Raw genomic sequence first — 27,916 nt, forward strand, 5'->3', positions numbered from 1 at the left:
TATAGTCCCACACGAATGATGCCAATAACTGTAATTTTGTAAATGACAGATCTCTATGGCAATGCGCATCATTCACCTAAGTTTCGTCAAAATCGGGCCAGTGGTGTCTGACATATAACGTGTGACTAAGGTACGTACAGTTGATTACTATAGTGACCCCCATGGGCCAATCAGTGCAATTTTGTAAAGGTCGGATCTCTGTGGCAAGACGCATCATTCAGCCAAGTTTCTTCAAATTCGTGCCAGTGGTGTCTGAGATATAGTGTGGGTTAGCTAGACTAAAATCTCTGAGCATGTGTGCCAAATTTCAGCACTCTGAGTCAAACTGATCAAGAGATATAAACATGTGCCCGTTATAGTGCCACCGTGTGGTCGATATGATTGTTCTTGCATATGTTGTGTCTTGTTAGTGTTTGCAACGTGTGTACCAAGTTGTGTTACAATACGAATATCCTTGACTGATTTATATGCATTTATGTACCAGACCACGCCCACGTGAATGTTTATTGGTCAATAGCAGCCATGTTGTTTTAGGTACTACTCTGGAAAATATTGCATAGATGCCACGTATCTAGTTGTGTGGATTTCGGTCATTCAATTCCAGAAGAGTAGCGTTTTAAGTGTTTTTCACAAAATTCAAAACTGTCAGAAATCCATAATGGCAGACCATATGGATCCTTGAGACAAATGTGTTCCTTGTGAGGAGAGGGAACTAATATGTACCGAATTTCAGGACTTTAGGTCAAACAGGGTGAGGCTTGACTTGTCAACGTTTGTATTTTCAATCTCTTGTAATAGCACCACCATCTGGCCAATCAGCGTAATTAACGTAAGAACGAACGAACGGACGGAGACAGATCAACAGTCCCCTCCCTGATTTCATCATGGGGGACAACAACACCATGGATATGTCTCCACTCGGATGCTGTTTCATTGAACATGAAACTGAGATACACAAGTGAGATACACAAAATCAAATGACATTTTATTTCTCAAATACAACTGGTGTAGACTTTACCGTGAAATGCCTACTTACGAGCCCTTTCCCAACAATGCAGAAATGTCTGCCTTTTGTGGGTGTAATAGAGAATAGACCTAAGTCTTTGAGCCTAAGTCCTTGAGCATTGTAACCCACAAATCACTGTCCTTTGAAGTGGTCCAAATATAGAGCAACCACATGGACTGTCTTATGTGTTATATTGGTTAAAATCTTGTTCAAAAGTATATGTGTGGAGTTTGTGTGCAGCAAACATGTAATTGCATGTTTTCCCACCATTGTGTTTGTGTGATGTCTGTCTAGGCATCTCTCTTCCTGGCAGTGATGGCTCATTTCTCTTCATCTCTACTCTCCATAAGTATTCACCATTGAACAGTACATGAAGCTGCTGAGTTTCATCGGTTTGTCTGCTGGCTTGGTGAGTAAAGGAGCCCGCATACTAGGTTAGGTTTGCTCATTGCAGAACTCTGCTAGACGAAGTGAACATCGCATACTCCCTTAAAAGACCTTAGCTTGAAAAAATAGAACAAATATTACTGTTTGTCCCTCTTGTGACGCTGTAGCAACAACATAGCTCAAAATAGTCCAATTTAATCTAAACTAAGTCAAGAAATCTGTAATTGATTTTGACGTTTTTGCTGAGGAGGTCTTAGTCGCGCAATTTTACATCTAACTAAGATGTTTGGTGCATGATAACTATTAGTCTCTTAATGAATGACAACAAACACTTCATTGAAGAATCCCATCCATAGTTCCCACTCCTACAAGGAGTAATAATGTTGACCAATCACCGACAAATGGGCGTAGACTGCCAAACTTCGACTTGCCTTGAGAATTTTTTTTTTAATCATAATATATGCTCAACTGTTTCAACTGGGAAGCATGCGACAGACTTCAAACACACACACACACAGAAAAACACCTGAACACACGCACATCTGATACGTGTACACAATATGCCCAAATACACTCAGACAACTATGTGCTGTGCTTGTCCACCTGAGATTTTCCAAATCCTAAACAAAAACACATGTCTATAGCCCCATCACTCAGGCACAGGTAGATGGTGAGATGGATACACACTGACTGACTGACTTTCAACATTCTTACCTTGACTAAGCATCTTCTCCTGGCTGACTGTGTGTGTCAGCAGTGTAACTGACAGATTCACCTTTAACTCTATCAGTCACGAGACCCCAGCAAAACTCTGCTTTTCATTTCTCTGACGTTCATTTCTCTGTCTGACCAGCCCTTATATTTAGCCTCACAATTAAGTGTTTGATCATGGACTGCAGGAAAATGAGGGCCGAGCATGCCCCCATTCTCATCAACGAGGCTGTAGTGGAGCAAGTTGAGAGCTTCAAGTTCCTTGGTGTCCACATCACAAACAAACTATCATAGTCCAAAAACACCAAGACAGTCGTAAAGAGGGCACGACAACGCCAATTCCATCATTCGATCCTCAAAAAGATCTACAGCTGCACCATCGAGAGCATCCTGACTGGTCGCATCACCACCTGATATGGCCACTGCTCGGCCTCCGACCGCAAGGCGCTACAGAGGGTACTGCGTATGGTCCAGTACATCACTGGGGGCAAGCTTCCTGCAATCCAGGACCTCTATACCATGCGGTGTCCGAGGAAGGCCCTACAAATTGCCAAAGACTCCAGCCACCCTAGTCATAGACTCTTCTCTCTGCTACCGCACGGCAAGCAGTACCGGATCGCCAAGTCTAGGTCCAAAAGGATTCTTAACAGCTTCTACCCCTTAGCCATAAGACTGCTGAACAGCTAATCAAAAGGCTACCTGGACTATTTGCATTGTTCCCACATTTCATGGTTGTATTCGGCGTAGAAAATACAATACATGCGACGGTGGGACTCAAATGCACACAACGGTGGGACTCATTGGGTTAAGAAGGCATGTCATCCCCCTACCCTCCCCACCAAGCATCAATGCAGGTGTGAGTTAGAAGTGATGTCTGCATGATTGATGGCTTACGTGTGTGTGTGTGTGTGTGTGTGTGTGTGTGTGTGTGTGTGTGTGTGTGTGTGTGTGTGTGTGTGTGTGTGTGTGTGTGTGTGTGTGTCAGGTGTCATGTCTGTGTAGCATTGTGCACAGCCATCCAAGGAGAAAGGTTTACCTGGCCCATCAATCACGCCCCTCTCTCTCCCTCCCCTCCTCTTCTTCCTACTCCCCACCGCCTCCTTCACTCACCAAGCGTCCCCCATCCTCGCCCTTTACCCTCCCCCTCCTCTCTAATTCCCTCCCAGCCCCTCCCTCCTCCCTCCCTCCCCCAGCCAGCCAGCCAGCCAGCCCCTTCCTTCCCAGCCAGCCAGCCCCTCTATCTCCTCCCTCCCTCCTCAGCCAGCCCCTCCCTCTCTCCCCAGCCAGCCAGCCAGCCAGCCCCCCCCTCCCCCTCTTCCTTCCCTCCCCTCCTCCAGCCAGCCAGCCAGCCCCCCCCTTCAGCTGCATGTGCTGTGCTGAATGGAGAGAGGACAGCCCTGAACAGGATAAAACACACTTGTATGCATGTAGGTACACACACACACACACATATACCGACACTGACACACACACAACACTCTCTCTCACACATACACACATACCGACACTGAGACACATACACACACACACACACACACACACACACACACACACTAACACACACACACACACAGCGACACTGACACACACAACACTCTCACTCTCACACACACACACACACAGGTCCTGGGGCTCTTGACAGACAGAGAGGCAGATGGACAAAAGGACAAAGAGAGATGGAGAGTTATGACCTGCAGACATGTTCCTGACATTTTCCAATTACGCCTCTTCCTGAGCATACACGCACATAGGAATAGTACAAACCACACACTTATACACACACATCATGCACTGGTCTCTCCCTCTCACACAGCCACACTGACCACCCTCAACTATACCTCAAACTCACACTCAGTTACTTGAAGCTGATTGGATTGTTTAACGTTTCTGGAAATTGTCGCCCCTAAACTATCCCACCAGCCTTCTTGGGTGTTCTCACCTTGTCATTTAAAGTGACTACCTCCTCCACCTGTTCATCAGTTCTCATACAACAGATCCAACCTCCTCAACTGTTCAACAGTTCTCATACAACAGATCCAACCTCCTCCACTGTTTATCAGTTCTCATACAACAGATCCAACCTCTTCAACTGTTCATCAGTTCTCATACAACAGATCCAACCTCCTCAACTGTTCATCAGTTCTCATACAACAGATCCAACCTCCTCCACCTGTTCATCAGTTCTCATACAACAGATCCAACCTCCTCAACTGTTCATCAATTCTCATACAACAGATCCAACCTCCTCAACTGTTCAACAGTTCTCATACAACAGATCCAACCTCCTCCACCTGTTCATCAGTTCTCATACAACAGATCCAACCTCCTCCACCTGTTCATCAGTTCTCATACAACAGATCCAACCTCCTCAACTGTTCATCAATTCTCATACAACAGATCCAACCTCCTCAACTGTTCAACAGTTCTCACACAACAGATCCAACCTCCTCCACCTGTTCATCAGTTCTCATACAACAGATCCAAACTCCTCCACCTGTTCATCAGTTCTCATACAACAGATCCAACCTCCTCCACCTCTTCAACAGTTCTCATACAACAGATCCAACCTCCTCCACCTGTTCATCAGTTCTCATACAACAGATCCAACCTCCTCAACTGTTCAACAGTTCTCATGCAACAGATCCAACCTCCTCAACTGTTGATCAGTTCTCATACAACAGATCCAACTTTGCCTCATCTTCATCCGTCTTCAACCGTCCTCATCCGCCTCTCATTCTCTCACTTTCTCTCCATTCATTCACCACCTCCTCCTGTCTATCCACTGCTTTGTTTAGCTCTTTACATTTGTAAACATGTAACAATGGCTGTCACAGCATGACAGAAGCTGACATCCTGTGTCCGTGTGGGAGAGAGAGAGACTGGGGAAACAAGTTTGTGTAAACCTGTATGCCAAGAAGTTCTGTCAGTAGTAATATTGTTGTCTTCAACAAACTGTTAAACCATATAACCCACTTTATCCTACACTATTAAACCATATAATACACTTTATCCTACACTATTAAACCATTTAATACACTTTATCCTACACTGATAAACCATATAATCCACTTTATCCTACCATATAATCTATTGTATCCTACACTGTTAAACCATATAACTCACTTTATCCTATACAACAGGAAGCACCAGTGACTCGGTCAATAAAAAAGTGGTCAGATGAAGCAGATGCTAAGCTACAGGACTGTTTTGCTAGCACAGACTGGAATGTGATTCTTCCTATGGCATTGAGGAGTACACCACATCAGTTATTGGCTTCATCAATAAGTGCATCGATGACATCATCCCCACAGTGACCGTACGTACATACCCTTCCAGAAGCCATGGATTACAGGCAACATCCGCAATGAGCTAAAGGCTAGAGTTGCCGCTTTCAAGGAAAGAAATCCCGTTATGCCCTCTGATGAATCATCAAACAAGCAAAGTGTCAATACAGGACTTAGATCGAATCGTACTACACTGGCTCCGGCGCTCGTCGGATGTGGCAGGGCTTGAAAACCATTACAGACTACAAAGGGAAGCACAGCCGAGAGCTGCCCAGTGACACGAGCCTACCAGAAGAGCTACACTACTTCTATGCTCACTTCGAGGCAAATAGCACTGAAACATGCATGAGAGCACCAGCTGACGACCTTTAAACAGGTCAACATTCACAAGGCCGCAGTGCCAGACGGATTACCAGAACGTGTACTGCGAGCATGCGCTGACCAACTGGCAACTGTCTTCACTGACATTTTCAACCTCTCCCTGTCCGAGTCTGTAATACCAACATGTTTTAAGCAGACCACCATAGTCCCTGTGCCCAAGAACACTAAGGTAACCTGCCTAAATGACTACTGACCCGTAGCACTCACGTCTGTAGCCATGAAGTGCTTTGAAAGGCTGGTCATGGCTCACATCAACACCAGTATCCCAGAAACCCTAGACCCACTCCAATTTGCATACCGCCCTAACAGATCCACAGATGATGCAATCTCTATTGCACTCCACACTACCCTTTCCCACCTGGACAAAAGGAACACCTATGTGAGAATGCTATTCATTGAGTACAGCTCAGCATTCAACACCATAGTGCCCTCAAAGGTCATCAATAAGCTAAGGATCCCGGGACTAAACACCTCCCTCTATAACTAGATCCTGGACTTCCTGACAGGCCACCCCCATTTGGTAAGGGTAGGTAACAACACATCCGCCACACTGATCCTCAACACAGGGGCCCCTCAGGGGAGCGTGCTCAGTCCCCTCCTGTATTCCCTGTTCACTGATGACTGCACGGCCAGGCACGACTCCAACACCATCATTAAGTTTGCCGATGACACAACAGCCTGATCGCCGACAACGACGAGACAGCCTATAGGGAGGAGGTCAGAGACCTGGTCGTGTGGTGCCAGGATAACAACCTCTCCCTCAACGTGATCAAGACTAAGGAGATGATTGTGGACTACAGGAAAAGGAGGACCCAGCACGGCCCCATTCTCATCGATGTGGTTGTAGTGGAGCAGGTTGAGAGCTTCAAGTTCCTTGGTGTCCACATCACCAACAAACTAACATGGTCCAAGCACACCAAGACAGTGGTGAAGAGGGCACGACAAAACCTATTCCCCCTCAGGAGACTGAAAAGGTTCTACAGCTGCACCATCGAGAGCATCCTGACTGGTTGCATTACTGCCTGGTATGGCAACAGCTCGACCTCCGACCACAAGGCACTACAGAGGGACCAGTATATCACTGGGGCCAAGCTTCCTGCCATCCAGGACCTCTATACCAGGCGGTGTCAGAGGAAGGCTCTAAAAATTGTCAAAGACTCCAGCCACCCTAGTCATAGACTGTTCGCGCTGCTATCGCACGGCAAGCTGTACCGGAGTGCCAAGTCTAGGTCCAAGAGGCTTCTAAACAGATTCTACACCCAACTCATAAGACTCTTGAACATCTAATCAAATGGCTACCCAGACTATTTGCATTGCCCCCCCCCTCCCACCACCTGTTTTTCGCCCCTGCTATTCTCTGTTATTATCTATGCATAGTCATTTTAATAACTCTACCTACATGTACATATTACCTCAATTACCTCGACTAACCGGTGCCCTCGCACATTGACTCTGTACCGTTGCCCCCTGTATTTCGTCTCGCTATTGTTATTTTACTGTTGCTCTTTACTACTTGTTACTTTTATTTCTTATTCTTATTCATATTTTTTAAACTGCATTGTTGGTTAGGGGCTTGTAAGTAAGCATTTCACTGTAAGGTCTACACCTGTTGTATTCGGCACATGTGACTAACACAATGTGATTTGATTTGTTAATAAACCATATAACCCACTTTATCCTACACTGTTAAACCATATAATCCACTTTATCCCACACTGTTAAACCATATAATTCACTTTATCCTACACTGTTAAACCATATAATACACTTTATCCTACACTGTTAACCCAATAATCCACTTGATCCTAAATCCACATAAAATCAAATCAAATCAAATCAAATGTATTTATATAGCCCTTCTTACATCAGCTGATATCTCAAAGGGCTGTACAGAAACCCAGCCTAAAACCCCAAACAGCAAGCAATGCAGGTCTAGAAGCACGGTGGCTAGGAAAAACTCCCTAGAAAGGCCAAAACCTAGGAAGAAACCTAGAGAGGATCCAGGCTATGAGGGGTGGCCAGTCCTCTTCTGGCTGTGCCGGGTGGAGATTATAACAGAACATGGCCAAGATGTTCAAATGTTCATAAATGACCAGCATGGTCAAATAATAATAATCACAGTAGTTGTCGAGGGTGCAACAGGTCAGCACCTCAGGAGTAAATGTCAGTTGGCTTTTCATAGCCGATCATTCACAGTATCTCTATCACTCCTGCTGTCTCTAGAGAGTTGAAAACAGCAGGTCTGGGACAGGTAGCACGTCCGGTGAACAGGTCAGGGTTCCATAGCCGCAGGCAGAACAGTTGAAACTGGAGCAGCAGCACGACCAGGTGGACTGGGGACAGCAAGGAGTCATCATGCCAGGTAGTCCTGAGGCATGGTCCTAGGACTTAGGTCCTCAAAGAGAAAGAGAGAAAGAGAGAGAGGAGAAAGAGAAAGAAAGGAAAATAGAGAGAAAGAATTAGAGGGAGCATACTTCAATTCACATAGGACAAAGGTTAAGACAGGAGAAATACTCCAGATATAACAGACTGACCCTAGCCCCCCGACACATTGCACGACAATGGGCCTCAGGATCTCTGTGCATTCAAATTGCCACCAATGAAATTCAATTGTGTTCGTCGTCCATAGCTTATGCTTGCCCATACCATAACCCCACCGCCACCATGGGGCACTCTGTTCACAACGTTAACATCAGCAAATCACTCACCCACACAACGCCTTACTGCCCAATACAGTTACATTTATCCATGTAGGGCACACTTCTCCAGCGTGCCAGTGACCATTGAAGGTGAGTATTTGCTCACTGAAATCGGTTATAACGCTGTACTGCAGTCAGGTCAAGACGCTGGTGAGGACAACGGGCATACAGATGAGCTTCCCTGAGACGGTTTTTCTTACAGTTTGTGAAGAAATTCTTCGGTTGTACAAACCCACAGTTTCATCACCTGTCCGGGTGACTGGTCTCAGACGATCCTGCAAGTAAAGAAGACGGCTAAGGAGGTCCTGGGCTGGCGTGGTTACAGGTGGTCTGAGGTTGTGAGGCCAGTTGGACGTACTGCCAAATTCTCTAAAATGACTTTGGAGGCGGCTTATGGTAGAGAAATTAACATGAAAATATCTGGCAATAGCTCTGGTGGATATTCCTGCAGTCAGTATGCCAAGTCCATGCTCCCTCAAAACTTGAGACATCTGTGTTATTGTGTTGTGTGCCAAACCTGCACATTTTACAGTGGCCTTTTATTGTCTCCAGCACAAGGTGCACCTGTGTAATGATCATGCTGTTTAATCAGTTTCTTGGCAAAGGAGAAATGCTCACTAACAGAGATGTAAACAAATTTGTGCACAACATTTGAGAGAAATAAGCATTTTGTGTGTTTGGAAGATTTCTGGGATATTTCATTTCATCTTTTGAAACATGGAACCAACACTTTACATGTTGCGTTTATATTTTTGTTCGCTGTATACAGTGCATTCAGAACGTTTTCAGACCCCTTGACTTTTTCAACAGTTTGTTATGTTACAGCCTTATTCCAAAATTGATTAAATTGTTTTTTTCCCCTCATCAATCTACACACAATACCCCATAATGACAAAGTGAAAAACAGGTTTTTAGAAATGTTTGCAAATGTATTAAAAATGTAAAACTGAAATATTACATTTACATAAGTATTCAGACCCTTTACTCAGTACTTTGTTGAAGCACCTTTGGCAGCAATTACAGCCTCGAGTCCTCTTGGGTATGACACTACAAGCTTGTCACACCTGTATTTGGGGAGTTTCTCCCATTCTTCTCTGCAGATCCTCTCAAGCTCTGTCAGGTTGAATGGGTCTCTCCAGAGATGTTCGATCAGGTTCAAGTCTGGGCTCTGGTTAGGCCACTCAAGGACATTCAGAGACTTGTCCCGAAGCCACTCCTGCGTTGTCTTGGCTGTGTGCTGAAGGTCGTTGTCCTGTTGGAAGGTGAACCTTCGCCCCGGTCTGAGGTCCTGAGCGCTCTGGAGCAGATTTTCATCAACGATCTCTCTGTACTTTGCTCCGTTCATCTTTCCCTCGATCCTGACTAGTCTCCCAGTCCCTGCTGCTGAAAAACATCCCCCACAGCATGATGCTACCGCATTCAGGCCAAAGAGTTCAATCTTGGTTTCATCAGACCAGAGAATCTTGTTTCTCATGGTCCGAGAATCTTTAGTTGCCCTTTGGCAAACTCCAAGAGGGCTGTCGTGTGCCTTTTACTGAGAAGTGGCTTCCGTCTGGCCACTCTACCATAAAGGCCTGATTGGTGGAGTACTGTAGAGAAGATTGTCTTTCTAGAAGGTTCTCTCATCGTCAGAGGAACTCTGGGGCTCTGTCAGAGTGACCATCGGGTTCTTGGTCACCTCCCTGACCAAGGCCCTTCTCCCCTGATTGCTCAGTTTGGCCAGGCGGCCATCTCTAGGAAGAGTCTTGGTGGTTCCAAACTTCTTCCATTTAAGAATGATGGAGGCCACTGTGTTCTTGGGGACCTTTGATGCTGAATACATGTTTGGTACCCTTCCCCAGATTTGTGCCTTGACACAATCCTGTCTCAGAGCTATACGGGCAATTTCTTCAACCTCATGGCTTGGTTTTTGCTCTGACATGCACTGTCAACTGTGGGACCTTATATAAACAGGTGTGTGCTTTTCCAAATCATACCCAATTGAATTTACCACAGGTGGACTCCAATCAAGTTGTAGAAACATTTCAAGGATGATCAATGGAAACAAGATGCACCTGAGTTCATTTATAATCTCATAGCAAAGGGTCTGAATACTTATGTAAATAAGGTATTTCTGTTTTTTATTTGTAATAACTTGCGAGAAAAAATAATTCGTTTTCGCTTTATCATTATGGGGTATTGTGTGTAGATTGACGAGGAAAATTAATTCAATCAATTTTAGAATAAGGCTGTAAAGTAACAAAATGTGGAAAAAGTCAAGCGGTCTGAATACTTTCCACATTTATAAACGGATACGTCTTATACATGGACATTTCCCTGTAGCTACCTTCCCTTCTCTGATTTCTCTCTGTGGTCCTGGTCCTCTGTATCTCAGTTGGTAGAGCATGGCTCTTGCAATGCCGGGATAGTTAGTTCAATTCCTGGGACCAGCCGTAGGTAAAAAATGTATTCACACATTACTGTAAGCTGCTTTGAATAAACGCATCTGCTACATGGTATATATTATGTTTTTTACTGTTCTTTTCCTCCTGTTGATATGGAACATATCATTCATTCTTTCCATCTCTCTCCCCCTCCCTCTCTCTCTCTCTCTCTCCCTCTCTCCCTCTTTCTCCCTCCCTCTCTCCCCAGGATTTGTCAGGAGCAGATTTAGGGTCAGGTCTGACCAAGGGCATGGGTGGTCAACCCATTTGAAGTGGTCGAAGTCAGCCTGCAGGCCAACAGTGATCCTTTCAAAGTGGTGAGATACAAAAAACACTCTTTAATAAGAACTTGTAATACCTCACTGTTTCCATTCAGGATTCCCCAAATCCTAACTCAAGATGTGCATGGGTAACTTAACCCATTAACATTGTCATTTACCTTGACAATAACCATTGTCATCGATGCATGATTTACGTGATCAGAGTTACAGATGTAGTATCTTAATTTGAGCCAGTCTCCTACAGCAGGAAAATAATCCTGCAGCAACAGGAAATGTGAATTATTATGTGGATTATAATTAATGGAATTTGTTTGTAGGGGTTGATATATTTATCGTTAGGGAAAATCAAGTCTGACATTTTAATGTGGAAATTATAAACGTTAGAAGCCTTTTTACCCTAGAATACACTACAAGTTTGCATTTCCTAGTGATCAAATTAAAATCCTTCATCTAAGTGTGCACATCTTAAATTAGGATTCCTTTCTTAGAGTAGCTCTATGCTATTCACAGTCATTGGCACATGCTCTGTTTTGTTCTGCCCCATACAGCAACCTTTCACGTTTTCTTAAGGATGTTTTCTTAGGAAGTATTTGTTTTACTCACTTAGAGTCAAGGACGCCATTCCTGCCAGACAGGTAACAGGAGAATGAACATCCCTGTATGTCTATTTTATTTGTTTACTTGTCAGGGACTATGCACAACAGATTTTGCACCAGAATGAACTAATTCAGATTCCAGATTTCCATCTGCAGTCTCTGTCTCCTACATCCCGGTTGGTTTTATTCCGTTTTCTCACCAAGCCGACCAGACACGGTATTTTACAGAAGAGCTAACTGTATATGTCCATAGACAAAGTCAGGCCTGTTAATTACCGTGACTATCAAGAGCCTCTCAAACAGCCTCTCAACCTCATATACAGTATACATGTGTCTCTCAGCCACTTAGTAACAGGCCTGTGAAAATACCACGCTTACAACGGTTAGATTAGGTAGTCAGACTCTAAGTACTACAGTTAGATTGGTTAGCCAGACTCTAAGTACTACAGTTAGATTGGTTAGCCAGACTCTAAGTACTACAGTTAGATTGGTTAGCCAGACTCTAAGTACTACAGTTAGATTGGTTAGCCAGACTCTAAGTACTACAGTTAGATTGGTTAGCCAGACTCTAAGTACTACAGTTAGATTGGTTAGCCAGACTCTAAGTACTACAGTTAGATTGGTTAGCCAGACTCTAAGTACTACGGTTAGATTGGTTAGCCAGACTCTAAGTACTACGGTTAGATTGGTTAGCCAGACTCTAAGTACCATAGTTAGATTGGTTAGCCTAAGTACTCTAGTCAGTGAGGCAACTGAGGGGAAGGAAAATCTTTGAGGAATTGGGTATCAGTGGAGGCTGCTGAGGGGAGGACGGCTCATGATAATGGCTGGAAAGAAGCAAATTGAATGGCATGGTGCCATTCCACCCCAGCCATTGCCACGAGCCCGTTCTCCCCAATTAAGGCACCACCAACCTCCTGTGTCGGATAGAGTAGATCAGTGCCTCTAATACCTTGTCTGTTTGCTCTCTATAACATCCTCAAAGGTTCACGTTACACATCCGGCAGAGAGGGTCTGATTCCCAAACAAAAGTTCATTTTGTTGAAAGGAAACGTTACCATACGCCAGCCTGTTTCCCGTGTATAAACTGGAGGAAATTTTTTGGACCAGGGCCCATGGGGTTCTGGTCCAAAGTAGTGCACTATATAGGGAATATGGTACCATATGCGACTCATGCTAGATGAACTCCCATGGACTAATTGAAAGCAGACAGTGTGTATTATTATTATTTCAGGAGGAAGTTAGTTAAACAGTGAAGTAGAAGTGGAAGCTGTATAACTGAAGCTGGGTTCGTTCTGTGAATTCCCCCCGGTCGGTATGAGTCTGGCATTTATGGATGGAACGAATGAATAGTTATTGATAGTTATTATCATACATGAACTGTAATAAAGTGGGCATAGAGGAGAAATTACGAAACAAAACAGTTGTGGTCTTAGATGTGGTTCTCTTTGCCTCTGAGTGTGTTGCTTTGGGGAAAACCAGTCATATCACTCTATGTAGGAAGTTTTCAACGGAATACTATTTAGTCTGAATCATTCTGAGATCATAGAAACACACTAATTAGACATAAAGGGTTCATATGTGCTTATGGTTAGTCATTATAATGCATTATACCTGCATCATAATGCATTCTACCTACAAGCTGGTTTAGGTGGAGTTGAGCCTGTTTCAGGAGACGCTCAGCCTGTTGTGTACAGGACAGGATAGACATAACCAGTTCCAGCAGAGACAGAGCCCTGCTGGGTTGATGATTGAATCACTTCTAAGCCTGTTGTTAGCAGGGGGTGAGCAATGAGAATCGCAACTCAGTCGTGTCGGAAGTAAAATTCACTGTGCCACGCTCATGTGCATTTCAATGGGCAATTGCTAACACAATGCTATCAGAAGTGAATGTGTGAGTTGGTGTTTATTCAAGGCTTATCAGAAGTTGACTGTTTTGGCATACGGAGGCCAGACTACTCCTGCTTGACTGCCTGCACTTCTTATAAAATATTGACTCTGAAATATGAACACCAGTACTGTAAAACTAAAATGAGTACCGGACATTTTAATTCCACTTCAAGAACTTCCACACTATACATCTTACTTTAAAAAATAACTCTGAGATTAGTTGTTGTTTTAACTCAGCAGCACCCAGGGGGTTCAGTGATTTGACAAGAGAAAGGCCCGTCCTGGAGATTAGTTGTTGTTTTAACTCAGCAGCACCCAGGGGGTTCAGTGATTTGACAAGAGAAAGGCCCATCCTGGAGATTAGTTGTTGTTTTAACTCAGCAGCACCCAGGGGGTTCAGTGATTTGACAAGAGAAAGGCCCATCCTGGAGATTAGTTGTTGTTTTAACTCAGCAGCACCCAGGGGGTTCAGTGATTTGACAAGAGAAAGGCCCATCCTGGAGATTAGTTGTTGTTTTAACTCAGCAGCACCCAGGGGGTTCAGTGATTTGACAAGAGAAAGGCCCGTCCTCGATCAGGACCTGCTTTTCTATAGGCTTTTGTATAAAGAAATATGCTGACCAATTAACCGTCAGAGTTCTCTGGGTCGAGCGGGACTTCTCTCCCTTTCTCTGGTACAGTAATACACACACAGACACACTAAAACAGTAATACCCCTGTACTGCAGAGAGTCACTGCTCAATTAGACAAAATTGTCCCCATATGCCTCCGCAGCTCTACAATCTGCGTGCAGGAACCCTGTTTATAAATCCTATTTCTGTCCGAGCGAGCCCCTCGAACGGACATGTGCTTCAGCACAGCCAAACAGAGAGGAGAAAACCGCAGTCAGGAAGCACTAATCTGCCCCCCACTACCATGAAATGATCAGGGCTTTCATGCCAGCTTTGCTTTACAATTATGTGCATGAGTCGGAGTCAGAGCGCTTTCGTTCGAATTTGTGCTTATGTTCTCTCTCTCTCTCTCTAACACACACATTGTCCTAACATCTGTCTTAAGTTGGATTTCATCACTGCACCATAGAGATATATATCAAATCAAATCATAGTTTATTTGTCATGTGTGCCGAATACAGCAGGTGTAGACCTTACAGTGAAATGCTTACTTACAGGCTCTAACCAATAGTGCAAAAAGGGTATTAGGTGAACAATAGGTAGGTAAAGAAATAAAACAACAGTAAAAAGACAGGCTATATACAGTAGCGAGGCTATAAAAGTAGCGAGGCTACATACAGACAACGGTTAGTCAGGCTAATTGAGGTAGTATGTACATGTAGATATGGTTCAAGTGACTATGCATATATGATGAACAGAGAGTAGCAGTAGTGTAAAAGAGGGGTTGGCGGGTGGTGGGTGGGACACAATGTTGATAGCCCGGTTAGCCAATGTGCGGGAGCACTGGTTGGTCTGCCCAATTGAGGTAGTATGTGCATGAATGTATAGTTAAAGTGACTATGCATATCTGATAAACAGAGAGTAGCAGCAGCGTAAAAAGAGGGGTTGGGGGGGTTGGGGTGGAACACAATGCAAATAGTCCGGGTAGCCATTTGATTACCTGTTCAGGAGTCTTATGGCTTGGGGGTAAAAACTGTTTTTGTCCTAGACTTGGCACTCCGGTACCGCTTGCCATGCGGTAGTGGAGAGAACAGTCTATGACTGGGGTGGCTGGGGTCTTTGACAATTTTTAGGGCCTTCCTCTGACACCGCCTGGTATAGAGGTCCTGGATGGCAGGCAGCTTAGCCCCAGTGATGTACTGGGCCGTACGCACTACCCTCTGTAGTGCCTTGCGGTCAGAGGTCGAGCAATTGCCATACCAGGCAGTGATGCAACCAGTCAGGATGCTCTCGATGTTGCAGCTGTAGAACCTTTTGAGGATCTCAGGGCCCATGCCAAATCTTTTAAGTCTCCAGAGTGGGAATAGGCATTGTCATGCCCTCTTCATGACTGTCTTGGTGTGCTTGGAACATTCTAGTTTGTTGTTGATGTGGACACCAAGGAACTTGAAGCTCTCAACCTGCACCACGTCCGAAACAGCCCTGTCGAAGAGAATGTGGGTGTGCTCAGTCCTCCTTTTCCTGTAGTCCACAATCATCTCCTTAGTCTTGGTTACGTTGAGGGATAGGTTGTTATTCTGGCACCACCCGGCGAGGTCTCTGACCTCCTGCCTATAGGCTGTCTTGTCGTTGTCGGTGATCAGGCCTACCACTGTTGTGTTGTCTGCAAACTTAATGATGGTGTTGGAGTCGTGCCTGGCCATGCAGTCGTGGGTGAACAGGGAGTACAGGAGGGGACTGAGCACGCACCCCTGGGGAGCTCCAGTGTTGAGGATCAGCGTGGCAGATGTGTTGCTACCTACCCTCACCACCTGGGGCCGGCCCATCAGGAGGTCCAGGATCCAGTTGCAGAGGGAGGTGTTAAGTCCCAGTATCCCTAGCTTAATGATGAGCTTTGAGGGTACTATGGTGTTGAATGCTGAGCTATACTTAATGAATAGCATTCTCACATAAGTGTTCCTTTTGTCCAGGTGGGAAAGGGCAGTGTGGAGTGCAATAGAGATTGCATCATCTGTGGATCTGTTTGGGCGGTATGCAAATTGGAGTGGGTCTAGGGTTTCTGGGATAATGGTGTTGACGTGAGCCATTACCAACCTTTCAAAGCACTTCATGGCTACCGACGTGAGTGCTACGGGTCAGTAGTCATTTAGGCAGGTTGCCTTAGTGTTCTTGGGCACAGGGACTATGGTGGTCTGCTTGAAACATGTTGGTATTACAGACTCAATCAAGGACATGTTGAAAATGTCAGTGAAGACACCTGCCAGTTGGTCAGCACATGCCCGGAGCCAGGGGCGGAAATCCCGGGGGGGACGGGGGGGACACGACCCCCCCATCCTGGGAAAAATATGATTTGTCCCCCCCAATATATCACTGAAACATAACTATGTAATTTAAATAATATTAATAATACGCAATGAAAGCAATTGTGCTGATTATAGACACGTAATAGCGCGTTTTTAAGTTTCAAAAGATTGCGACCCCCCCACCCTTTGCCTCACAATGGTTTGATCCACTGCCAGTTCCTTAGCTTGCTAGGTAACAGAGAGGTCGTATCTACTGTCTGAAAGGCACTCAATGCACGTAACTGACCTGAGGTTAATCCAGTCAATCGCGCACACACACTAGCTGAATATGCAGAGCTAGCGCGCAAATATTAACTATTAAGCTAGCTAGTACCTATTCCATTTATGTGGCGTCGTTAAAGATGGAATCTTTGCTATCGTCAATTTATTCCAAGATCAGCATGCAGATGATGTAAGTTAGTGCTTCAAAGTCCCTGTGATAAGGTTAGCGATAAACTGAAATCCAAACTGAACAGAACTACACTCTCTTCTACCATTGTCTTAAATATATTTAATGGTCTCATTGCAAAAGCTAAATTGTCGCAAGGGAACTTTTATTTATTTATTTTATTTCACCTTTATTTAACCCGGGTAGCAAAGATTATAGCAAACACCACTGAAACTGAATTGGTGCTCGCTAGCTTTGCAAATTCAGCTATTGTTGGAAGCCAATATGAAACAAACTATTAAAATTACTAAAGGTTGCAGCATATGTTGTGTAAATGGTGAACTCATACAGCTGTCAACTCTTGTCATTTTAATCCGTTTCACATTTGCTAGCTACCTTTTAGATCGAAGCCCAAATAGAATGATTGAAGATGATAGAAGCCCATCTCCTACTGTTAATAACCTACACACTGTGTGTGTAGCCAGCCAGCCAGCCAGGTAGAAAAATGGCAGAAAAATAAAAGACGGACATCAGAATATTTTTCAATACACCAAAACGCATAGTAAGAACCCTAGTAGCCTAATATCTCAAAGACTAGTTGATAAAATGTTCATAAGAAAGAAATTAAATTCTAATGGAAATGTTTCACAATGATGTCATTAGGCAGAGCAGGCAACAGATGGCACACAGACAGCAGAGTTGGGGACAGATATGCAGGGACAGACTGGCAGAGACAGGGTGTCTCAGGTACGTTTGTTGAGTCTTTGTTTGGCAACATTATGAAAGGTTCTCAATTTTTTTTACTTGTAAAATAGGAACATCATTGGAAAATGCCATGGATACCCCCACTCTCAACTTAAACTGGTGACTGAACTAAGATTTGTTAAAGGCAATGGTATTGCTGTTGTGATTAGTTGTGTGGTTTTGTGTACCGGTAGTTAGGAGTACAGCAAACACCTTATTTCTTTGGTTCCTCAATATACATTTACCATATTACAATGTAGGCTATGTGTTACAGCACTACTTTTGGTGTCACCCTCAGGAATTGCTCTTGAGAAAATGTCATGTAATTGTCCCCTCCAAAGTTGATATCAGATTATCGCCCCTGCCCGGAGCACACGTCCTGGTAATCCGTCTGGCCCCGCAGCCTTGTGTATGTTGACCTGTTTAAAGGTCTTACTCACGTCGGCTACGGAGAGCGTGATCACACAGTCGTCCGGAACAGCTGATGCTCTCATGCATGCCTCAGTGTTGCTTGCCTCGAATCGAGCATAGAAGTGATTTAGCTCGTCTGGTTGGCTCGTGTCACTGCGCAGCTCGCGACTGTGCTTCCCTTTGTAGTCTGTAATAGTTTGCCATCCCTGCCACATAAGACGAGCGTCAGAGCCGGTGTAGTATGATTCAATCTTATCCCTGTATTGATGCTTTGCCTGTTTGGTGGTTCATCGCAGGGCATAGCAGGATTTCCTGTAAGCTTCTGGGTTAGAGTCCCGCACCTTGAAAGCGGCAGCTCTACCCTTTAGCGCAGTGCTAATGTTGCCTGTAATCCATGACTTCTGGTTGGGGTATGTACGTACAGTCACTGTGGGGACGACGTCCTCGATGCACTAATTGATAAAGCCAGTGACTGATGTGGTGTGCTCCTCAATGCCATCGGAAGAATCCCAGAACATGTTCCAGTCTGTGATAGCAAAACAGTCCTGTAGTTTAGCATCTGTTTCATCTGACCACTTTTTTATAGACTGAGTCACTGGTGCTTCCTGCTTTAATTTTTGCTTGTAAGCAGGAATCAGGAGGATAGAGTTGTGGTCGGATTTACCAAATGGAGGGTGAGGGAGGGCTTTGTACGCGTCTCTGTGTGTGGAGTACAGGTGATCTATATTTTTTTTCTCTCTGGTTGCACATTTAACATGTTGATGGAAATTTGGTAGAACTGATTTAAGTTTCCCTGCATTAAAGTCTCCGGCCACTAGGAGCGCCGCCTCTCGGTGAGTGGTTTCCTGTTTGCTTATTTCCTTATACAGCTGACTGAGTGCGGTTTTAGTGCCAGCATCTATCTATGGTGGTAAATAAACAGCCACGAAAAGTATAGCTGAAAACTCTCTAGACAAGTAGTGTGGCCTGCAATTTATCACAATATACTCTACTTCAGGCGAGCAAAATCTAGAGACTTCCTTAGATTTCATGCACCAGCTGTTGTTTACAAACATGCACAGACCACCCCCCCTCGTCTTACCAGAGTGTGCTGTTCTATCCTGCCGGTGCAGCGTATATCCCGCTAGCTGAATATCCATGTCGTCATTCAGCCACGATTCCGTGAAACATAGGATATTACAGTTTTTGATGTCCCGTTGGTAGGATATTCGTGATCGTGCCTCGTCTAGTTTATTGTCCAATGATTGCATGTTGGCGAGTAGTATTGACGGTAACGGAAGCTTTCCCACTCGCCTTTTCCGGGTCCTGACCAGGCATCCAGCTCTTTTTCCTCTGTACCTGCGTCGCTTCCTCTTGCAAATAACGGGGATGTTGGCCCTGTTGGGTGTTTGGAGAATGTCCTTGGCGTCTTGCTAGTTGAAGAAAAAATCTTTGTCTAATCTGAGGTGAGTAATCGCTGTCCTGATATCCAGAATCTCTTTTTTGACGTAAGATACGGTTACAGAAACATTATGTACAAAGTAAGTTACAAATAACGTGAAAAAAAAACCAATAGCACAATTGGTTGGGCGCCTGTAAAACTGCTGCCATTTCTTCCAGCGCCATTTTGTAATAGATGGAGATATAGAGATATATAGAATAATATAGATATAGTGATATAGAGATTTAGAAATGGATAGATATATATAGAGATATAGCAATGTAGAGATATAGAGATATTATCAGGTTTCAGGTAAGACCCAGGTGCAGACTGTGTTGGAGTAACAATGTTTATTGCAAAAACAGGGGCAGACAAATGACAGATCAAGGCAGGCAGGGGTCGATAATCCAGAGTAGGGGCAAAGGCACAGGATGGCAGACAGGCTCAGAGTCAGGACAGGCAAGGGTAAAAACCAGGAGGGCGAGAAACAGCGAGACTGGGGAAAAGCAGGAGCTGAGTGAAACCACTGGTTGACTTGAGCAAACAAGGCGAATTGGCCCAGACAGACAGAAAACACAGGTATAAATACCCAGGGGATAAGTGGGGAAGATGGGCGACACCTGGAGAGGGGTGGAGACAAGCACAAGGACAGGTGAAACAGATCAGGGCGTGATAGATATAGAGACGTAGAGATATAGAGATGTAGAGATATACAGTGATATATAGATATATGGATATAATTATAGAATAATATATATAGTGAATTATAGATATGGAATCATGTAGTAACGAAAAAAGTGTTAAACCAATCAAAATATATTTTATATTTGAGATTCTTCAAAAAGCCACCCTTAGCCTTGATGACATCTTTGCACACTCTTTGCATTCTCTCATCCAGCTTCATGAGGTAGTCACCTGGAATGAACCCTGTTTATAAATCCTATTTCTGTCCGAGCGAGCCCCTCGAACGGACATGTGCTTCAGCACAGCCAACCAGAGAGGAGAAAACCGCAGTCAGGAAGCACTAATCTGCCCCCCGCTACCATGAAATGATCAGGGCTTTCATGCCAGCTTTGCTTTATGTGCATGAGTTAGAGTCAGAGCGCTCTCGTTCGTATTTGTGCTTATGTTTCTCTCTCTCTCTCTCTCTCTCTCTCTCTCTCTCTCTCTCTCTCTCTAACACACACATTGTCCTAACATCTGTTTTAAGTTGGATTTCATCAGTGCACCATAGAGATATAGAGATATAGAGATAGAGATATATATATAATTATATAGATATAGAGATGCAGTGTTATAGAGATGTAGAGATACAGTGATATAGAGATATAGAGATATATAGATATAGAGATATAGTGATATATAGATATATATAATATATAGATATAGATATAGAGATGCAGTGTTATAGAGATATAGAGATGTAGAGCTATAGAGATACATTGATATAGAGATGTAGAGATGTAGAGATATATAGAGATGTAGAGATACATTGATATAGAGATATATAGTTATAGAGATATATATAGATTTAGAGATATAGAAATATATGGATATAGAGATAAAGATGTAGAGATATAAAGATGTAGAGATATATAGATATATGATGATATAGAGATATAGACATACAGTGATATATAGATATAGAGATATAGAGATATTGAGAATAAAAGATATATACACTACCGGTCAAAAGTTTTAGAACACATACTCATTCAAAGGTTTTTCTTTATTTTAACTATTTTCTATATTGTAGAATATTAGTGAAGACATCAAAACTATGAAATATAACCTACGGAATCATGTAGTAACCAAAAAAGTGTAAAGCAAATCATCATCATCATCAAATGTATTTATAAAGCCCTTTTTACATCAGCCGATGTCACAAAGTGCTTTACAGAAACAGTCTATGTCATGGAAAGAGCAGGTGTCCTTAATGTTTTGTACACTCAGTGTATGTTGTGTCTACCAGCTCATTCCCACAGAAAACTGCCGAGGGAAGCAGTACCACCCAGTCAACCATCAGACTCCATTGTGAGACGCCTCACAGAAGATATTGAACCATAATTGCAAATCTAAGATCTCAATATCTTTACAGTAGAAGCTAACAAAACACACAACCTGACAAGGTGCACACTGATCAGTAAAGAGAAGACAGGCTAACATTCTAGAACGGTGACTTTCCTCTGCACAGTTCTCACAGTGAGAAACAATAGGATTACAAATCAAAATATATTTTATATTTGAGATTCTTGAAATAGCCAACCTTTGCCATGATGACATCTTTGCACACTCTTGGCATTCTCTCAACCAGGTAGTCACCTGGAATGCATTTCAATTAACAAGCGTGCGTTCTTAAAAGTTAATTTGTGGAATTGCTTTCCTTCTAAATGCGTTTGAGCCAATCAGTTGTGTTGAATCAAGGTAGGGAGGTATACAGAAGATAGCCCATATTACGGCAAGAACAGCTAAAATAAGCAAACAGAAACAGAATCAAACTGCCCACTTAGGAAGCAACACTGATTGACAATAGATTTCACATGCTGTTGTGCAAATGGAATAGACAACAGGTGGAAATTATAGGCAATTAGCAAGACACCCCCAATAAAGGAGTGGTTCTGCAGGTGGTGACCACAGACCACTTCTCAGTTCCTATGCTTCCTGGCTGATGTTTTGGTCACTTTTGAATGCTGGCGGTGCTTTCACTCTAGTGGTAGCATGAGACTACAACCCACACAAGTGGCTCAGGTAGTGCAGCTCATCCAGGATGGCACATCAATGCGAGTTGTGGCAAGAAGGTTTGCTGTGTCTGTCAGCGTAGTTTCCAGAGCATGGAGGCGCTACCAGGAGACAGGCCAGTACATCAGGAGACGTGGAGTAGGCCGTAGGAGGGCAACAACCCAGCAGCAGGACCGCTACCTCCGCCTTTGTGCAAAGAGGAGCAGGAGAAGCACTGTCAGAGCCCAGCAAAATGACCTCCAGCAGGCCACAAATGTGCATGTGTCTGCTCAAACGGTCAGAAACAGACTCCATGAGGGGGGTATGAGGGCCCGACGTCCACAGGTGGGGGTTGTGCTTACAGCCCAACACCGTGCAGGACGTTTGGCATTTGCCAGAGAACACCAAGATTGGCAAATTCGCCACTGGCGCCCTGTGCTCTTCACAGATGAAAGCAGGTTCACACTGAGCACATGTGACAGACATGACAGAGTCTGGAGACACCGTGGAGAACGTTCTGCTGCCTGCAACATCCTCCAGCATGACCAGTTTGGCGGTGGGTCAGTCATGGTGTGGGGTGGCATTTCTTTGGGGGGCCGCACAGCCCTCCATGTGCTCGCCAGAGGTAGCCTGACTGCCATTAGGTACCGAGATGAGATCCTCAGACCCCTTGTGAGACCATATGCTGGTGCGGTTGGCCCTGGCTTCCTCCTAATGCAAGACAATGCTAGACCTCATGTGGCTGGAGTGTGTCAGCAGTTCCTGCAAGAGGAAGGCATTGATGCTATGGACTGGCCCGCCTGTTCCCCAGACCTGAATCCAATTGAGCACATCTGGGACATCATGTCTCGCTCCATCCACCAACGCCATGTTGCACCACAGACTGTCCAGGAGTTGGCGGATGCTTTAGTCCAGGTCTGGGAAGAGATCCCTCAGGAGACCATCCGCCACCTCATCAGGAGCATGCCCAGGCGTTGTAGGGAGGTCATACAGGCACGTGGAGGCCACACACACTACTGAGCCTCATTTTGACTTGTTTTAAGGACATTACATCAAAGTTGGATCAGCCTGTAGTGTGGTTTTCAACTTTAATTTTGAGTGTGACTCCAAATCCAGACCTCCATGGGTTGATAAATTGGATTTCCATTGATTATTTTTGTGTGATTTTGTTGTCAGCACATTCAACTATGTAAAGAAAAAAGTATTTAATAAGATTATTTATTTCATTCAGATCTAGGATGTGTTGTTTAAGTGTTCCCTTTATTTTTTTGAGCAGTATATATAGATATAGAGATACAGAGATATATGGATATAAAGAGAATAATATATAGATATATAGATATAGAGAAATATAGATATATATAGAGATACAGAGATATATATAGAAATAGAGATATATAGATATATGGATATATAGAGATATAGAGATATAGAGAATAATATATATATAGAGATATAGAAATATATAGAGATATATAGATATATGGATATATAGAGATAGAGAATAATATATAGAGAAAGAGATATAGAGATATAGAGATATAGAAATATATAGAGAGAAAGAGATATAGAGATATAGAAATATATAGAAATATAGAGATATATAGATATAGAAAATAATATACAGTGGAGAAAAAAAGTATTTAGTCAGCCACCAATTGTGCAAGTTCTCCCACTTAAAAAGATGAGAGAGGCCTGTAATTTTCATCATAGGTACACGTCAGCTATGACAGACAAAATGAGAAATAAAATCCAGAAAATCAAATTGTAGGATTTTTAATGAATTTATTTGCAAATTATGGTGGAAAATAAGTATTTGGTCACCTACAAACAAGCAAGATTTCTGGGTCTCACAGACCTGTAACTTCTTCTTTAAGAGGCTCCTCTGTCCTCCACTCGTTACCTGTATTAATGGCACCTGTTTGAACTTGTTATCAGTATAAAAGACACCTGTCCACAACCTCAAACAGTCACACTCCAAACTCCACTATGGCCAAGACCAAAGAGCTGTCAAAGGACACCAGAAACAAAATTGTAGACCTGCACCAGGCTGGGAAGACTGAATCTGCAATAGGTAAGCAGCTTGGTTTGAAGAAACCAACTGTGGGAGCAATTATTAGGAAATGGAAGACATACAAGACCACTGATAATCTCCCTCGATCTGGGGCTCCACGAAAGATCTCACCCCGAGGGGTCAAAATTATCACAAGAACGGTGAGCAAAAATCCCAGAACCACACGGGGGGACCTAGTGAATGACCTGCAGAGAGCTGGGACCAAAGTAACAAAGCCTACCATCAGTAACACACTACGCCGCCAGGGACTCAAATCCTGCAGTGCCAGACGTGTCCCCCTGCTTAAGCCAGTACATGTCCAGGCCCGTCTGAAGTTTGCTAGAGAGCATTTGGATGATCCAGAAGAGGATTGGGAGAATGTCATATGGTCAGATGAAACCAAAATAGAACTTTTTGGTAAAAACTCAACTCGTCGTGTTTGGAGGACAAAGAATGCTGAGTTGCATCCAAAGAACACCATACCTACTGTGAAGCATGGGGGTGGAAACATCATGCTTTGTGGCTGTTTTTCTGCAAAGGGACCAGGACGACTGATCCGTGTAAAGGAAAGAATGAGTGGGGCCATGTATTGTGAGATTTTGAGTGAAAACCTCCTTCCATCAGCGAGGGCATTGAAAATGAAACATGGCTGGGTCTTTCAGCATGACAATGATCCCAAACACACCGCCCGGGCAACAAAGGAGTGGCTTCGTAAGAAGCATTTCAAGGTCCTGGAGTGGCCTAGCCAGTCTCCAGATCTCAACCCCATAGAAAATCTTTGGAGGGAGTTGAAAGTCAGTGTTGCCCAGCGACAGCCCCAAAACATCACTGCTCTAGAGGAGATCTGCATGGCGGAATGGGCCAAAATACCAGCAACAGTGTGTGAAAACCTTGTGAAGACTTACAGAAAACGTTTGACCTGTGTCATTGCCAACAAAGGGCATATAACAAAGTATTGAGATAGACTTTTGTTATTGACCAAATACTTATTTTCCACCATAATTTGCAAATAAATTCATTAAAAAAATCCTACAATGTGATTTTCTGGATTTTTTTTCTCATTTTGTCTGTCATAGCTGACGTGTACCTATGATGAAAATTACAGGCCTCTCTCATCTTTTTAAGTGGGAGAACTTGCACAATTGGTGGCTGACTAAATACTTTTTCCCCCCACTGTATATAGATATAGAGATATATGGATATATAGAGATATATAGATATAGAGATGTAGAGATACAGAGATATATAGATATATATATCACTGTATCTCAATATAGATATATTGATATCACTATCTACCTCTGTTGCATTTAATTTTATGTTGTAATATCATAAACAGCAAAATATTTGCAGCCCTTACCCTATCTCTCTCCCATCCCTCCCCCATCTTTCTCCCATCCGTCCCCCTCTATCTCCCATCCATTTTTACATTTACATTTTAGTCATTTAGCAGACGTTCTTATCCAGAGCGACTTACAGTAGTGAATACATACATTTCATACAATTTTTTTTTGTACTGGCCCCCTGTGGGAATCGAACCCACAACCCTGGCGTTGCAAACACCATGCTCTACCTATCCCTCTCTCTATCTCTCTCCCATCCCTCTACCTAGTCCTCCCCATCTCTCTCCCATCCTTCACCTTAACTCTCTCCCATCCCTCACCCTATCTCTCCTCTCCCATCCCTCACCTATCTCTCTCCTATCCCTCCCCCAATCTCTCTCGCATCCCTCCCCCATTTCTCCCCATCCCTCCCCATCTCTCCCCCAATCTCTCTCCCCTGTCTCCCTACCATCTCTCCCCTGTCTTCCTTCCCTGTCTCCCTTCCATCTCTCCCCTGTTTCACTGGCCTGTCTCCCGTCCATCTCTCCCCTGTCTCCCTTCCATCTCACTGCTGTCTCCCTTCCATCTCTCCCCTGTCTCCCTTCCATCTATCCCCTGTCTCACTGCCCTGTCTCCCTTCCATCTCTACCCTGTCTCCCTTCCATCTCTACCTTGTCTCATTCCCATCTCTCCCCTGTCTCATTACCATCTCTCCCCTGACCAAGAAGGGCCTGATGGTAACTCTGACAGAGCTCCAGAGTTCCTCTGTGGAGATGGGAGCACCTTCCAGAAGGACAACCCTCTCTGCGGCACTCCACCAATCAGGCCTTTATGGTAGGGTGGCCAGACATGACAGCCCACTTGGAGTTTGCCAAAAGGAACCCAAAGGACTCTCAGACCATGAGAAACAAGATTCTCTGGTCTGATGAAACCAAGATTGAACTTTGGCCTGAATGCCAAGCATCACGTCTAGAGGAAACCTGGCACCATCCCTACGGTGAAACACGGGGGTGGCAGCATACTGCTGTGGGCATTTTTTCAGTGGCAGGGACTGGAAGACAAAACATCTCAGGAGGTGTCCTTCAGTGGCCCAACCAGAGCCCGGACTTGAACCTGATTGAACATCTCTGGAGAGACCTGACCTGAAAATAGCTGTGCAGCAACGCTCCCCATCCAACCTGACAGAGCTTGAGATGATCTGCAGAGAAGATTCATAATGCAAAGAGAAGGCCGTAGAGAAGCCAAATTTAGACATAGTATATCATTTAACAGTTCCATTTCACGTCATGCTGTTCATATAAATAATTGATTGTCATTTACCGGTTTCTCGCAGTTATTTATCCCGGGATAAGGGAGTGGTTTTTACCGGTAAATCTCGGTAACCGGGTTCCCGCCATTCAACCCTAGTTGTTAGTGACTTTGGGGCCGAGGGTCATTAGTGTCTTTGGGGCCGAGGTTTGTTAGTGTCTTTGGGGCCGAGGTTTGTTAGTGACTTTGGGGCCGAGGGTCATTAGTGTCTTTGGGGCCGAGGTTTGTTAGTGTCTTTGGGGCTGAGGGTTGTTAGTGTCTTTGGGGCCGAGGTTTGTTAGTGTCTTTGGGGCCGAGGTTTGTTAGTGACTTTGGGGCCGAGGGTCATTAGTGTCTTTGGGGCCGAGGTTCGTTAGTGTCTTTGGGGCCGAGGTTTGTTAGTGTCTTTGGGGCCGAGGTTTGTTAGTGTCTTTGGGGCCGAGGTTTGTTAGTGTCTTTGGGGCCGAGGTTTGTTAGTGTCTTTGGGGCCGAGGTTTGTTAGTGTCTTTGGGGCCGAGGTTTGTTAGTGTCTTTGGGGCCGAGGTTTGTTAGTGTCTTTGAGGCTGAGGTTTGTTAGTGTCTTTGAGGCTGAGGTTTGTTAGTGTCTTTGGGGCCGAGGTTTGTTAGTGTCTTTGGGGCCGAGGTTTGTTAGTGTCTTTGGGGCCGAGGTTTGTTAGTGTCTTTGGGGCCGAGGTTTGTTAGTGTCTTTGGGGCTGAGGTTTGTTAGTGTCTTTGGGGCCGAGGTTTGTTAGTGTCTTTGGAGCCGAGGTTTGTTAGTGTCTTTGGGGCCGAGGTTTGTTAGTGTCTTTGGAGCCGAGGTTTGTTAGTGTCTTTGGAGCCGAGGTTTGTTAGTGACTTTGGGGCCGAGGGTTGTTAGTGTCTTTGGGGCTGAGGTTTGTTAGTGTCTTTGGGGCCGAGGTTTGTTAGTGTCTTTGGGGCCGAGGTTTGTTAGTGTCTTTGGG

At 44.3% G+C, this 27,916-nt stretch overlaps 1 protein-coding gene across 2 annotated transcripts in view; it reads left to right on the forward strand.

Moving 5' to 3' along the window:
• The first annotated feature begins 626 nt into the window (after positions 1–626).
• Positions 627–27,916, forward strand: part of LOC106611307 (uncharacterized) — a 33,722-nt gene continuing 6,432 nt past the window's right edge. The window contains exons 1-3 of one of the 2 annotated variants that reach the window (XM_045723630.1): positions 627–958; positions 1,301–1,415; positions 11,100–11,208. The gene's annotated coding sequence lies outside the window, so the exon portion shown is untranslated. Of the gene's footprint in view, positions 959–1,151; positions 1,416–11,099; positions 11,209–27,916 lie in introns of those variants that run through there. The other variant, XM_045723631.1, reaches the window with a different exon arrangement.

The sequence above is a fragment of the Salmo salar genome, chromosome ssa09 (genome assembly GCF_905237065.1).
Source record: "Salmo salar chromosome ssa09, Ssal_v3.1, whole genome shotgun sequence".
In the NCBI taxonomy this organism is placed as follows: Eukaryota; Metazoa; Chordata; class Actinopteri; order Salmoniformes; family Salmonidae; genus Salmo; species Salmo salar.